Here is a 13,479-nt window from a genome sequence, read left to right as displayed (position 1 = left end):
CTACAAAGATGAACTCTTCATGGCTTCCACAGAAGTTGGTGGCCAACAGACTACATGGGCACCATTGCTGGTCGAGCCTTCCAAGGCTCCCGTGCGAGCTGGCGACCTAAAGTCAGTAGTGCTGCCCCCGTTGGTCGAGCTCCTAGTAGCTTCTTGTAGAAGTGGGTGACCGGCACCACGAAGCTGATGCAATGCAATCATAGCTCTAAGGCGCCCACCCAGCGACCTACGCGCAGCCTGGCAGCCTGCGTGTAGCCTGGTACAGGCACCAACCTAGCAACCTGGCCTAGGCACGACCTGGCGACCTGGCACATGCGCCGACCTGGCGACTTGCAAGATGCACTCACCGACGAATTCGGCATACATATCCAAACACTCCCACAATCCTTGGAAGTTGGCCCACGTATCGAGCAATCTGGAGGGTGGTCAATGTGCATGGCGGTTACCTCCAAGAATCTCGAACCACTTAGACGACCACGTAGAGATCTCAGATATGATGCGTGAAGCCCACGCCAAACAATGTCTGTATAAAGGAACCAACCCCAGAAGCAAGTAAGAAAATTCTAGCTCTCATATTGTGTGATTTTAGCTCGTAGTCTACTATGAGAGTACTGACTTAAGCCACGGAGCGACCTCACCGGGTTAGCCACCCCGGGTCCTCTGACATTTAGTTCCTTGCAGGTCTCTAAAGAGCAATGAAGTTCATCAATCCAGCTCGGCACCTTGTCAGCTCGACACTTCATAAGACCCAGTTGCCTCTTCGGTATGGGCAAAGTCCAGGAGTGGACTACGAGTCTCTCCCAAACCCCAAGGGCCACAACACTGCTCAAGATCCAGTCGCCTCTTCGGCATGGGCAAAGTCCAGGAGTGGACTATGAGTCATTGAAGGAAAAAAGTAGGGAAAGGGGTAACCATTTCTCTTGAGATTCCAAGAGGAACCAAGATCACTTCCGCTCCATGTTCTTCCATTTAGATATGTTACCAAAGGGTATAAGTGTCTTTTCATGTAAATTATAATTTTATATATAAAGGAGAACGGTTGCAGATAACCCTGTCCTTTTTTTTATCCTTTTTCTTTTCATCTTTTAAGTTTCTCTCTTCATCTTCCTCTTCCTTTATAGTAACATATATTAAATTAAACAAATCAAATCTAACAAGACAATAAGGTGGGAGAATGAAGACAACAATCTTCATTCCATTCTCCATTTAAGTGGCACATATCCAGCATAGGATCTTGGTCCCACATGGGATATATCCTTGCCTTTTTTTTTTTAATTTCTATTTCTTTTGTAGAGGCGGGGAGAATGGGGGAGGAAATCAACTGGGTTCTTCTACCCTGGGGACTTCTTTCATGCAGTTGATAAATCCTATCAGATGGTTGCATTTCATCTGCCAATATCACTTTCTTGATCTTTTCATGATGGGAATGATTGGATACTGTAAAAATATATGGAAGCAGAAATGACAACTTCTTTCCATGCTTTGAGCCTGGCAGCTGTCTTGAATGTACAATAACAAGAGAAAAGAATAATTTAATCAGTTTCCCTAGATAAAGCAGGCACAGTGTAGTGGTCACAGTCACAAATCAAGTTTGGCTTCATCCCTGTAATCAAAGTTGATATTACTTGGTTATTATTTCGTTATATATGGTACTACTTCCTTGACATGAATTCTTTAATTTTCTAAAGAGAAATTAGGAAGCCGTAAATATACTTTTAAGCAAAATGAGTTACTTTAACTGCAGGTGGCTCTAGAAGACCCAAGAAGGTTTCGCATAGAGATGACATTGAGCTGTGGTGTAGATTTAATCCCTATGGAGGAAATACTTCTAACTTCTTTCATTAAGTGAAGGATAAAAGGTGTTGCTTGAAGGAATGAGAGGAAATAGATTATGAAAACATGGTAATGACCCCTCCCACAAATTCCTTTAGGTTGTGAGACACTCAAATTCAATACAAAATGAGTCCCGAAAATGTAAAAAAAAAAAAAAGAAAAAGATGAAAACTAAAAAAGTGGAGAGTTCAAATTTAATGAATGAAAAGAAAAGGAATTATATTCAATTTATATAATAATAATTGGAGCTGTTCTGAAGCTGAAGATTGCATATGGCCTTGCCCTGCACAAATATGATTCACACATGATATATTATACATGTGTGAACATATACATGCATATCAGAAAACGGGTGGATATGGTCAAATGGTAAATTTTTTCTTTTATGCAAAATTTTCTCTTGTGGTACACATGTGAGCCAAATTATCATGGACCACCTCTTCAAAATGTCTGACCATGTCAAAGAGTTCCAATATCTGAAACTTCTATCTTGTCGTTAATGCTGCATTCTTTGGTCATCCATGTTTTGGTTATAAATTCAAAGGTTAGACCAACAAGTGAAACTTATTTTTCGGGGGAGCATTATCCAAGATTCACCCACCTATCAAAGGGTATTTATGAGTTGGTTAATGACTTTTACTCAAAGAGGATGGCATTCTAGGTCTCATGTTTTCTGTAAAAGTAGCAAGTATGGTTTGACAAGCTAATTGACTATGATTGTGTGATAGACTAAAACGATGTTTGGAATTAGATGAATGGTGTTTAGCAAGAGCAAGAGAAGAGAGGAGGAAGAGAGGAAGAGAAGAGAGGACTGAAAGCCCCAAAAAAGTACTGCATGCGTGTGTAGTAGTTATTACTTATACTAGTCTGGTGGTACAACCTAAAATATGAGAAATCACAACAGTACCCTTGCAGTACTAAACCGGTGTACAGTAACATCTGTCAACACTCCCCATCAAGTTGGAGTATAGATATCAATCTTGCCCAACTTGTCATAGAGATCATGATGTCTGGAATGGTTTAACCCTTTTGCAATGATGTCGACAAGTTGGTTATCAGAGCTGACATAGGGAGTACATACTTTTTTCTGTGATGACTTTATCTTTGATAAAATGCTTGTCAACTTCGATGTGTTTTGTTCTATCATGTGGCACTGGGTTGGTAGCAATGCTTATAGTTGTTTTGTTATCATAGAATAGAGTCATATGTTTACCCATTGGGAAACCCAACTCACTCAACAGATTCTTTATCCACATACCTTCAGTTACTCCATGGGCCATAGTACGATATTCAGCTTCAGCATTGGATCTATTCCAAGAAGGTTCTGAAGTTGTTGACTAAGCCTCACTGAAAACCAGAAAATTCTTGTGGCAAAAGGAATAGTCATTAACTCAGATCCATCAAAAGTTGTAGGGCCCCAAATGCTTGGTCAATGATGGCATGAGGTTATGGTTATTGTCCCAATATTGCCAGAACAGCTACTTGTTCATCCATATGGCTCAGTTAGAATTGGAACAGCTGTTGGGGCGAATATTACTTGGCTATCTTAATATGTAAGTTATAGAAATTTGAGTATAACTTCTTCAATGAGTTTTTATGTTATAGTTAGGATATTTATTTTAACCGGTTAAATGTTTTTGTTTGTAGTTTAAACTAGTACAACGTTGAGGATTTAAATGATGAAAAAAAGTTTTTTTTTAATTTCTTATTTATATAGTTTTTGTTTAATTTTTCTTTACATGCTTTTCATATTTTCCAAGACAAGTTGCAATGGATTTTATATTTTCTCAATTTAGTTTGTTTGTTCAATAGATAATTTGATTTTCTCAAGCACGTAGTGAAGAAGTTGCAGAGTGGTGTCATTTCCCTATCCAGACGTGAAGACAAGATTGGAGATGTGAAGGAGGGGCATTTTGCAGTGTTCACAACAGGTGATGCCGAGCCAAAGGAGTTCCTTATTGCATTGAACTATCTTGACAATCCTGAATTCTTTAAGCTTCTGGAAGAAGCGGAACGAGAGTTTGGATTTGATCGGAAAGGTGTTCTAGCAGTTGTACCTTTCCAAGCAAGTGAGCTCCACAGGATCCTATTGTTATTCTTTATAAGATAACCTAACGATGCTTGTGGCAGGCAGTTCAAGAGACCACATGCAACAAAGCTATCTAATTTTGGCTGTTTAATTGTGTTGGCCCTTGGAGTCATTCTTCTTCAAGAAACAGGTGGAGTAAATGGAACTTCTGGATCACATTAATAATATCCCTCCAATGTTCCTTGACGAAAAAAAAGTCCTACAATTCTCTTATCCTACAATTTCCTTCTTTATTTAGTTAGTCATTGAACCGACCCGATATAGTTGGGATAAAGCTTGGATGATGATGATGATTCAGTTGGTCATTGGCCTGGAACTTTGAAGCATGAGAGTTTCTATATTGAGTAACTTGAACAAGAAGACTCTCTTTACAATATTTATTTTCTTCTATCAGATATCAGCCTAATATATAACAACATCCGTGGTCAAGGAACAATCAAGCTCTATGTGGTGTACAATGTATCAGAGGTCAGCCAGCAGATCAAGTGATTATGTCAATTTGGATGCACATTGCATGCTTATTGAAATTGAACGTTATAATGCTTGGATTGAAAATCTATTTTAACTGATCCTTCAAACTGTGACAGATATTTGATAAACTATGCCAAAATTTTGGCGGGGATGTGTTGCCAACTCTGTTAAGTTCTTCAGAGGGGTTTGCAAATTCTTCACCAGAAAATATGAGATTTTGGCTGTGGAGATATATTTCCGACCAAGCATTAGCTATTGTGTTATCTAATATCCTTTTTTGTTTTAGATTTTTGGTAGCTTGGTCATGGCAATCACTTTGTCTACGTGTATTGTTGCCCACAATAATGCACTGCTTTCTTTGTTGGTATCAAATAATTTTGCTGAGATTAAGAGCAATGTGTTTAAACGCTTTAGCAATGACAACATTCACAGTGTGGTGTACCATGGTGAGTTTTTGTTCTACCTTTGTTCTTGTTTGGTGGATTGGTGATCCACTACCACTGTCTGCCTTTCCACCCATTGAATGTGATCTGTGTTTCTGATGCTCAGACTTGTTAATAACTATGAATATCCTAAATGGTCCTGGTTCCTGCTATAATTGCATGCCATGGAGCCAATTGATAGTTCCTATGATTTATCTTGAAAGGGCAGTCTTGGTCTAGCTGCTATCTTTCCAAAACTTTCCACATTTCCTTTTTAATTCTATAAAATTTTCCAGTTTGTATGTAGGATTGAAACATGACAGAGCAATGCTCCAATGTTGATTGCTGGTCATAGTCAAGTGTCATTCTCTCCACAATTTAATGATGGATATGGCATTGAACAGAATGGAATGGCAAAACAGGATTCAGGTATCTGAACCCATATAGTTGGGACAAGGCTTAGATGATGAAGATGAGACTAGCACCATTCTCTCTGAAACTTAAAACTGAAGTAGAAGTTCTTGTATAGAGCCTACTTGTCTCCAGAATAGCACCGGTGTTCTCAAGGTCTTAAGAGAAAAGGTGTAGGGATTTCCAGTAAGGACTGATTTGGACCATGAAATGCTGAGTTGGTTGCAATTATAGAAACTTAAAGTTGCCACCTACCATGATTTTTTTTTTGATAGCAAAAGAAAAATCTTTATCACTTACAATGTGCAAAGACAACACCTTCACTCAAACATAACACCAACCAAGAAAGCAAACACTCACTGACCATTACACCTCTTCAAAAGAAATAGGTTCTCCACCTCTCTCACACCTTCATAGCTAGCAAAAAGAAAACAAGAATCCCCTTCATCAAAGCAACAACTTCAGACTCCCCACTCTCTGCCTGAGCCACTGCCTCTAAACCTCCCAATCAAATATTTCCTCCTACCTGACCATTGCACCCACTGCCTGAGCCACTGCCTTTTGTCTGTTCCTTGTAAGTTATAATTAGGTACATGCTCATGCTTACATTATTTCCTTTGAGATAAAGATGCTGGCCATGATGATGCATTTCAAATTTCTATTTAGGTAATTTTTTCTTCTTTTGTTTGTTGTTAACCAGAATTTGGCAAGAAGAGAGAGAGAGAGAGAGGGAGAGAGAGAGAGAGAGAGAGCTACAACAAAATGCACAAGATGTTGCATCCAGAAAGCAAAGAAGATGCTAACACATTCCTTGGGAAAAAATTAGAGAGAGAGAATACACAGCAATATCCATGGGTCTACATGGACTCCAAGAAGTCGTGCTATCAAGACAAATCTGCAAAATGATGTCATTCCTAGACTATTTTATCCCCAGGCACTGGAATCTTCTTTTTTTCCCCTTTTTGTAGGTGGACTAATTTGGCTTTCCTCAATGTCATGCTATCAAGACAATATGAGTTTTACTTGCAACTTTCAACCCGGAATTAACAATTTCAACAAACAGATCATCCGTAGGCTCCAAATCTCCAATAGTAATAACATCTGTGAATAAACCCTAGTTGATTCTAGGTCAAAGTAGAGAAGAAGAAAGAAGAAAGGAAACAGAAAGAAGAAGAAGAAGAAAAGGAGAAAAGTATTCAGCCAGACTAGAAGAGAGTGTTAAAAAATCACTTTCCTAGCCAACCCACTTGACTTTTATTCATAAAACTTGAGTTACAAGAAAGACAATTTTGTCCCTCATAGAAGATGGGACACATAACTTAAACTCAGATACAATAGACCTTTCACTTTCAAGAAGATACACTAGAATGACCAAAATACCCCTGACTCGAGCATTCTAACACTCCCCCTCAAGATGGAAAGTATATATCATATAGTCCCAGCTTGTTACAAATGTAATCTATTCTTCCCCGAGACAATCCTTTTGTGAAGAGATCTGCCCACTGATTTCCTGAGCTCACATGAGATGTGTTATTACCTCAATATGTTTAGTTTTTTCATGGAAGACATGATTGGATGAGATGTGAACAACAACTTAGTTATCACAGTATAGTTTCATGGGTTTGTCAATTGAGAAACTCATCTCCTGTAGTAAGTTCTTCAGCCATACTAGTTCACATGTGGTATGTGAAGGGATGGGATATCCATCACATGGTCGCCCAAGTCTTGCAGAATGGACTGGGCGAATTTCAAAAATTTTCTCCCATCTTTGTAGGGAATCGAATTCCCTGTTTTAGAAAAACATATTTTTCAATGATCAATCTTGAACCATGAACCAAACCAGATCTGAACCAAAAGGAGTAGGAGGGAGGGTGTACCTGATACGGAGAAACAGTATCTCCCAATGGAGGTGTTCACGCCCAAGGAATGATCGAAAATCTGCTCCCACTGAATATGGCGCAGTGCAGGATGGAGCAGAATCAACAATGTTATTCCAAAAGAACTTGATCATTCGCAAGAATCGATAGGATGGCTTGTGATTACAACTCCAATCAATCTTTTCCCCAAAAGATTGGTATCAAGATCAAATCTTGATTACTCCTGTAGAGAGTAGAAGGTTGAACTAATGGAGGTGGCGACTGCAGGAAGGAGGCGGCAAGATAGTATTTGCATGGTGCAGAATTCTCTCTTCTTGTGATTTTAGCTCTGAAGAGAATTGAACATCAATCAATCAAAGTTGCCGCCCCTTTCTCCTTTCATAATCTTAAAGGGATCAGCTCCTAATCCCATTAGGAGTTGCTGATCCAAATCATATTTGGATTAGAAGTCCCTTTAAGTTATAAGGGATAACCCTTATCTTATCTGCAGATCAAATCAATCATCTCCTAATCTAATTAGGAGGCTTCCAAATCTAAATCTCATTTAGATCTTGGACTCTCTAAGTGGATAGAGTCTAGGCCCAATCCTATCAGCTAATCCATCTCAGAATTCGCCCCCTTTTAATTGACTGATCAAATCAGCCCAGTTCGAAATGGGCTTAAGGCCCATTTAAGGTTATGTACTCACTTAGCCTTCCAAACTACTGCCTAGTTGGGCTTCCTTGTATGGCGTGGGACCCAAACATTGATCTACACATCAGCCACATGGGTCACCCCAGCCTTTGTTACAAGGCCTGGCTGAATACACTACTATGGACAGCGCACCCCCTGAAACCCATCTTATGGGCTCTATGGGCCCAACACTTACCCTAAGTGGTCCTTGGGCCAAGCCACCTTGTAACACCCAGGGACTATGGGCAGATGCAAGATTAGCCCATCAGATATTATCCTCAATGGTCTTACACTTAACCTCTCAGCCCATAATGATCAAACACCACCCGACAAGGGAGGACCTCTCCCTCGACTGCAAGGAACAGTGTTGAATTCTCTGCTTACATGGATCCCGGGAATTAAAACCTTTTGCAAATCATTTCGAAACCATAACATATATATATATATATATATATATATATATATTTTGCAAAACAAAATCTCAACAATTGAAATCGGTTACCGGCAATCTTGGTTTCCATCAGAGAGAGTGCATCTCCGATCATTACCTTTATCCGACAAAGGGGCTAATATCACCCACTCAGATGAATTCTCAGAGTGTCCCAACATACCCAGGTTTTGACCACCGCTAAGGATCTCACTGATTGGTACATCAAAGATAACCCAATCCGACACCTAGTGTAGTATCATAATCAAGTCTAGGGATCAGGTGTAACTTTCCATTTTTGCCCATCTATCTCCAAGGTCCAGGGCAATACTGGAAATCTGGTTCGGTTCAAGGGTTCTATTAATCCTACATTGCATGTGCTTCAGGTTTCACCCTGGTAGCTGAGACAAGCCACCCCAACAATTGGCAATACACCAGTGTCAGCCTTGGCAGGATAAATCTCCCAGACTTACCCAATGGTTGTGAACATTCTAAACTAACACAAGTCTCATTAAGTGTCCAGCTTAAGGGTATTACACAGAAACACACCACAGAAACATGAATCAAATGTGTACTTTATTCATTTACAATAAATTCATAATGTACATGTTTCTGATTGAAGCTAAGGGCATACAACTGTCTAACAGTATGGGCCATAGCCCTGTACTCTGCTTCCGCACTACTTCTTGCCACCACTGTTTGCTTCTTGCTCTTCCAAGTTACAAGATTGCCACCCAGGAAGGTACAATACCCTGTGGTTGACCTCCTGTTTGATATAGAGCCAGCCCAATCAGCATCTATGTACCCTACTATCTCAAGAGCTTCTCCCTTTTGGTATAACAAACCACGACCTAGAGCACCCTTTAGGTACCTAACAATTCTCAGAACAACTTCCTAGTGAGGAACCCGAGGATGTTGCATAAACTGACTCATCACACTCACAGCAAATGATATATCTGGTTGGGTAATGGTCAGATAGTTCAACTTTCCCACCAACCTTCAGTATCTTCCAGGATCATCAAACTCTTCACCTACATCCACACTTAACTTGGCATTGAGTTCCATAGGAGTCTCTGCTGGTTTAGCACCTAACAACAATGTTTCTTCAAGTAGATCAATGACATATTTTCTCTGACATAGGTTGATCCCCTGCTTTGACCTCACAACCTCAATTCCTAGGAAATACTTTAGCTTCCCCAGATCTTTCGTATTGAAGTGGTCCTGTAAGAATTTTTTTAGCCTGCCAATTCCATTGTTGTCACTTCCAGTTATGACAATATCATCCACATACACGATTAGCAAGATTTTCCCATCTTTTGACTTATAGCTGAACACAGAATAATCAACCTGACACTGTTTCATCCCAAAGGCCTTCACACTTCACTGAACCTGCCAAACCATGCATGTAGAGATTGTTTCAGTCCATAGATTGCCTTTTTGAGCCTGCACACCTTACCAGCCTCCCCCTGAGCAACAAACCCTGGTGGTTGCTCCACATACACCTCCTCAACAAGATCACCATGTAGGAAGGCATTTTTTATGTCAAGTTGTACGAGAGGCCAATCATACATAGCAGCTAATGAGATCAACACCCAAACTGAACCAATTTTAGCCATAGGAGAGAATGTCTCCATATAGTCCACACCATATAACTGAAAATAGTCCTTGGCCAATAACCGTGCCTTCAATCGTTCCACACTACCATCAGGAAGATGCTTCACTGTATAGACCCATTTACACCCAACAATGTGCTTACTAGAAAGAAGGGTGGTGAGTTCCCACGTGTGATTATGTTGTAGAGCAGAGAGTTCTTCTTCCATGGCTTGCCACCACCCTGGGGAGGTAAGGGTTTCCTGTACAGTATTGGGAATGGGAACCGATGAGAGTAACGATATAAACTTGCAGAAACATAGTCTAAAATGGGATGAGAAGTACAAGTACGTTTACCTTTCCGCAAAGCAATAGGAAGATCAAGATCTGAGGGAGGGAGCAGTAGCAGGATCTGTTGATAGGTGCTGAAGTGGAGGAGGGACCGAAGCACTTCTGCGGGTATACACTTGAGTAATTGGCAGTCCCTCTGTAGTAACAGGCATATGATGTGCATCTGCAGTAGGAATGGGAGCTACGGGAAGAGGGTCCAAAACCGAAACAGGAAGAGGAACCACAGAGGGAGAAGAGACCCCGACATCTAAGAAAAAAGGAATTGATTCAAAGAAGGTGACATCAGGGCACACAAACGATTTATGAAACTTTGGGTTATAACACTTGTACCCTTTCTGAGTCATTTAGTAGCCAAGAAAAATACACTTCGTAGCTCAAACATCTAGCTTGTCTACTCCAGGCCCCAAGTGTTGAACAAAACAAACACAACCAAAGACTCTTGGGGTGAGAGGAAAGGGAGACAGTGGGAAACAACACGGAAAAAGGGGATTGACTTCCAAGGATTGATGTGGGCATCCGATTTATCAGAAAACAGGATGTAAGAACAGCATCACTCCAAAAATGTTTTGAGACGTGCATATTGATCATCAAGGACCGAGCAGTTTCAAGAAGATGCCTATTTTTCCGTTCATCTACATCGTTTTGTTGCGGGGTGTAGGCACAAGAAGTTTGATGAATTATTCCATGATGTTCTAGGTATTGTTGAAATGGTGAGGATATGTATCCTTTGGCATTATCGAAGTGAAGTATTTTCATATGAACACCAAATTGAGTGCGTATTTCAGCATGAAATTTCTGAAAAATAAAGAACAATTCACTACGGTCTTTCATAAGATAAATCCATGTCATCCTTGAAAAGTCATCAACAAAGATTACAAAATACTTAAATCCATTGTATGACACCACTTTAACTGGACCCCATACATCAGAATGAAATAAAGCAAAAGGACTTGAGACACGACTATCAATTCTTGGATTAAATGAGACTCGATGGTGTTTTCCCAACTGACATGGCTCACAATCTAATGATGAAAGATGACTCAAGGAAGGAATTAGCAACTTCAAAGCCTTGAGAGAGGGATGACCAAGTTTGCAGTGCCATTGGAGAGGAGTAAGAGATGACTGAAAAGCCACTGGGGGGTCGCCACCATCAAGGTAATACAAACCACTTGCTTCATGCCCTCCACCAATCTTCTTCCCCGTCTTGAGATCCTGAAACACACAAGAAGAAGGATAGAAGGTTACAGAACAATTAAGGGACTTGGTTAATCTGCTAACATACATAAGGTTAAAAGTGAACTTAGGAACATATAAAATAGATGCTAAAGACAATGAGGAGAGATCAACATCACCAACACCACAAATAGGAGATGTAGAACCATTAGCAAGTGTAACTGTCTGAGATGTGGAGGAGCGAGAAAGGGAAGAAAATACATCAAGAGTCCCAAACATATGGTTTGAGGCTCCAGAATCAATGATCTAGGGTGAGGTTTTGGAAACTAAACAAGTCATACCTGAATGGGCAAGTGTAGTTGTGTTTTGTTGAGATGTTTGAAGGAACTGCTCATATATTGCCCGTGGTACACTCACCATTCCTGCCCAGAAGCACAAGCGGGTGTGGAGGGGGTTGGGGCAGTTTGCTGGCTTTCAGTAATTGTGCTACTACTCTTAGATGTAGCATGGTTAGCCCAAGTGTTGGGTGGACTACGCAAATCATAGCAGAAATTAACTGTGTGCCCCTCTAAGCCACAATGTGTACATTTTCTCTGGGCATTATCCCTTCCTTTTCCACGGCCTCCCCCTGACTCTCGGCCTCCTGTCCGGCCACTAGCCCGGTTAAACATGTGTCCACCACAGTTGCTTGGAGGGCCACTGCTGCCACCACCACTTCTACTTCCATGGCCACTCCCTTTAGTCACTACCAAACCAGATCTATCAGAGAAGGAATAATGTTCCATCGGCTCAATGGATGTCCTCTTAAGACGGGCAAAAACTTCTTCAAGTGAGGGGAGAGATGATCCCCCCAATATCTGTGCTCTAACAGGCTCATACTCAGCCTTCAAGCCCACAAGAAACTTAGTCACATCAAGCTGTTCACGTTGTTGTTGTTGGATCTGGACATCTGATGTTAGAGGGTGATACACATTTAGCTCATTTGGATGTTCCTCAAATTTGCATAATACTCTTCTAAGCTTTGACTTCCTTGCTTCAAATTGAAGTACTCTTAGTATAACTGATATACCTAGTTGTGTTGTCTTGTCCAGAGTACAACTTTTTAGCATGATCCCAGATCTCTTTGGCTATATCTAGGAACATGAAGTTCACACTAATCTTTGGTTCCATGCTATTCCAAAGCCATGTCATTATTTGTGCATCATCTTGTTCCCAATCACTGAACCCAGGAGAATCAGAGGGAGGTTTCTCCTTCCTCACATGTTTTACTTTCCTCTTGGCCTTCAAGAACACCTCCACAGAGTTTGCCCATGGTACATAGTTCTCACCATTCAACTTGATGGATGTCATTTGAACACTTAGATAATCTGAAAAAAGCATGATGCCGATTTTGTTGTCATTCCCTTCTACAGTTGAAGCCATCTCAATTATTTCACCTTTGAATATACACCACAATCTCACACTCGTCACAAGACTTATCTCACTTATGATACCACCAACCTCACTTTCTTCAACTGCACATTACACACTACACTCTAAAGCTGAAAATCATTCAGTCAACACATCAACACTTGGACTGCACACTGTAGAACCATTTACCATCAACACATCACTGCTGAAATTACTCAGTCATTTCATCGAACACTTGTTCTTCATACTGCAGAACTGATTACACACAAGGTCTAGGGTTTCACTTTTAAGCATTTAGAATCATAGATATGTCAGCCACCACAACACAACCAACACCACACCACTGCTGTCGTGGACATCAGCAATCTATTACTCTTCTTTCAGCACACATGCGAGCAAGAAAACAAAAGAACATGACTGATATGTGTATCAGTTTCACCCAGCACCACAACAACTAACTTTTGAAGCACAAAAAATTAGCATTCACAGTCCATTTCTGAATACACGACAACAGTGTCCATACCTGTATACGTCCAGCCCTCTTCGTACACTGAATAGAGGGTCTAGTATACCACTTCAACGACCACCACAGCACCGGCCAAAGGCATTCTCACCTCCAGGCCCTCAAGATGGCAACTCCTTTTCAGCCCTTTATCGAGTCTTCAATCAGGTCAGCTGTAGGATGATGAAACCTACTGTGCATTTGGCAGCAAACCCAGGAAGAAGACAACAACAAGAAAACACGAGACCTTA

The sequence above is a fragment of the Nelumbo lutea genome, chromosome 6 (assembly GCF_056320005.1).
Source record: "Nelumbo lutea isolate HS-2025 chromosome 6, American lotus-T2T, whole genome shotgun sequence".
Taxonomy (NCBI): Eukaryota; Viridiplantae; Streptophyta; class Magnoliopsida; order Proteales; family Nelumbonaceae; genus Nelumbo; species Nelumbo lutea.
The sequence above is the reverse complement of the archived record's forward strand: the minus strand, read 5'-3'. Positions refer to the sequence as shown.